The sequence below is a fragment of the Natator depressus genome, chromosome 28 (assembly GCF_965152275.1).
Source record: "Natator depressus isolate rNatDep1 chromosome 28, rNatDep2.hap1, whole genome shotgun sequence".
NCBI classification, from domain to species: Eukaryota; Metazoa; Chordata; order Testudines; family Cheloniidae; genus Natator; species Natator depressus.
Genome location: NC_134261.1, coordinates 11,776,541 through 11,779,040, shown reverse-complemented (window position 1 = coordinate 11,779,040; position 2,500 = coordinate 11,776,541). Strand labels below are relative to the sequence as shown.

The following is a 2,500-nucleotide window of genomic DNA, read 5'->3' as shown; positions in this document are numbered from 1 at the left end:
TAAGCCCGGAGCCCGGGGCAGGGCGACCCCGGACAGACGGGGGTCCGCCTGGCCCCTGCCCGCGGGGGCAGGCTCCGGGTTGACCTGGTGGCCGGACGGGAATTAAGCCCGGAGCCCGGGGCAGGGCGACCCCGGACGGACGGGGCTCCGCCGGCCCCTGCCCGCGGGGGCTGGCTCCGGGTTGACCTGGTGGCCGCTCGGGACTTAAGCCCGGAGCCCGGGGCAGGGCGACCCCGGACGGACGGGGCTCCGCCTGGCCCCTGCCCGCGGGGGCAGGCTCCGGGTTGACCTGGTGGCCGGACGGGGAATAAGCCCGGAGCCCGGGGCAGGGCGACCCCGGACGGACGGGGGTCCGCCGGCCCCTGCCCGCGGGGGCAGGCTCCGGGTTGACCTGGTGGCCGCTCGGGACTTAAGCCCGGAGCCCGGGGCAGGGCGACCCCGGACGGACGGGGGTATGCCGGCCCCTGCCCGCGGGGGCAGGCTCCGGGTTGACCTGGTGGCCGGTTTGCTTTCGGGCCACCAGGTCAACCCGCTGCCTGTATGGGGTTGACCTGGTGGCCGCTTTCCTTCCCGGCCACCAGGTCAACCCGCTGAATGTATGGGGTTGACCTGCTGGCCGCTTTCCTTCCCGGCCACCAGGTCAACCCGCTGAATGTATGGGGTTGACCTGCTGGCCGCTTTTCTTCCCGGCCACCAGGTCAACCCGCTGAATGTATGGGGTTGACCTGCTGGCCGCTTTCCTTCCCGGCCACCAGGTCAACCCGCTGAATGTATGGGGTTGACCTGCTGGCCGCTTTCCTTCCCGGCCACCAGGTCAACCCGCTGAATGTATGGGGTTGACCTGCTGGCCGCTTTTCTTCCCGGCCACCAGGTCAACCCGCTGAATGTATGGGGTTGACCTGCTGGCCGCTTTCCTTCCCGGCCACCAGGTCAACCCGCTGAATGTATGGGGTTGACCTGCTGGCCGCTTTCCTTCCCGGCCACCAGGTCAACCCGCTGAATGTATGGGGTTGACCTGCTGGCCGCTTTCCTTCCCGGCCACCAGGTCAACCCGCTGAATGTATGGGGTTGACCTGCTGGCCGCTTTCCTTCCCGGCCACCAGGTCAACCCGCTGAATGTATGGGGTTGACCTGCTGGCCGCTTTCCTTCCCGGCCACCAGGTCAACCCGCTGAAAGTATGGGGTTGACCTGGTGGCCGCTTTCCTTCCCGGCCACCAGGTCAACCCGCTGAAAGTATGGGGTTGACCTGGTGGCCGCTTTCCTTCCCGGCCACCAGGTCAACCCGCTGCCGGCATGGGGTTGACCTGCTGGCCGCAGAGGGGCAGGCTCCGGGTTGACCTGGTGGCCGGACGGGGATTAAGCCCCGGCTCGGAGCAGGGCAAGCCCGGGCGGAGGGGGGTCCGCTTGGCCCCTGCCCGCGGGGGCAGGCTCCGGGTTGACCTGGTGGCCGGTTTGCTTTCGGGCCACCAGGTCAACCCGCTGAATGTATGGGGTTGACCTGCTGGCCGCTTTCCTTCCCGGCCACCAGGTCAACCCGCTGAATGTATGGGGTTGACCTGCTGGCCGCTTTCCTTCCCGGCCACCAGGTCAACCCGCTGAATGTATGGGGTTGACCTGCTGGCCGCTTTCCTTCCCGGCCACCAGGTCAACCCGCTGAATGTATGGGGTTGACCTGCTGGCCGCTTTCCTTCCCGGCCACCAGGTCAACCCGCTGAATGTATGGGGTTGACCTGCTGGCCGCTTTCCTTCCCGGCCACCAGGTCAACCCGCTGAAAGTATGGGGTTGACCTGCTGGCCGCTTTCCTTCCCGTCCACCAGGTCAACCCGCTGAATGTATGGGGTTGACCTGCTGGCCGCTCTGCTTCCCGGCCACCAGGTCAACCCCCTGCCGGTATGGGGTTGACCTGCTGGCCGCAGAGGGGCAGGCTCCGGGTTGACCTGGTGGCCGGCAGGGACTTCAGCCCCAGGGCCCCTGGCAGGGCGACCCTGCCCTTGTTCCCCAGAAAAGGAGAGAGCTGGCTCGCAGCGGGAAAAGCTGCCTACGGCACCTGGGATTCCCAGGCGGTCACCCATCCAAGTACTAGCCAGGCCCGGGACGGTTTACCTTCCGAGATCGGACGGGATCGGGGGCCTTCCGTCCGGTATGGCCGTAGGCACTCGGCTCCGGTCCGCCTCGTCCCCTTTCCCTTACTGACTCCCCTGCCTCGGGTGGGCCCGATCCTTTTTTCCGTTTTTTTTTTTCCGCTCCGGAGGCTTCGTGAGCCCCCCCCCAACACCCCTTTGGGGGTCGGTGAAATTTTTTTTTTCAGACTTCCAGGGGCCCGATCCTGGCCGCGGGCACCCGGCTCCGGGCACCCGGCTCCGGGCCGCCTCGTCCCCTTTCCCTTACTGACTCCGCTGCCTCGGGTGGGCCCGATCCTTTTTTCCGTTTTTTTTTTTCCGCTCCGGAGGCTTCGTGAGCCCCCCCCAACACCACTTTGGGGGTCGGTGAAAAAATTT

General features: G+C 67.0%; 1 non-coding gene across 1 annotated transcript; it reads right to left on the bottom strand.

The window, feature by feature from the left end:
• Nucleotides 1-2,037: 2,037 nt before the first annotated feature.
• On the bottom strand, nucleotides 2,038-2,156 carry LOC141979850 (5S ribosomal RNA). Its single transcript, XR_012637240.1, has one exon. It is a non-coding gene; the product is annotated as a 5S ribosomal RNA (ribosomal RNA).
• Between the last annotated feature and the right edge of the window lie 344 nt (nucleotides 2,157-2,500).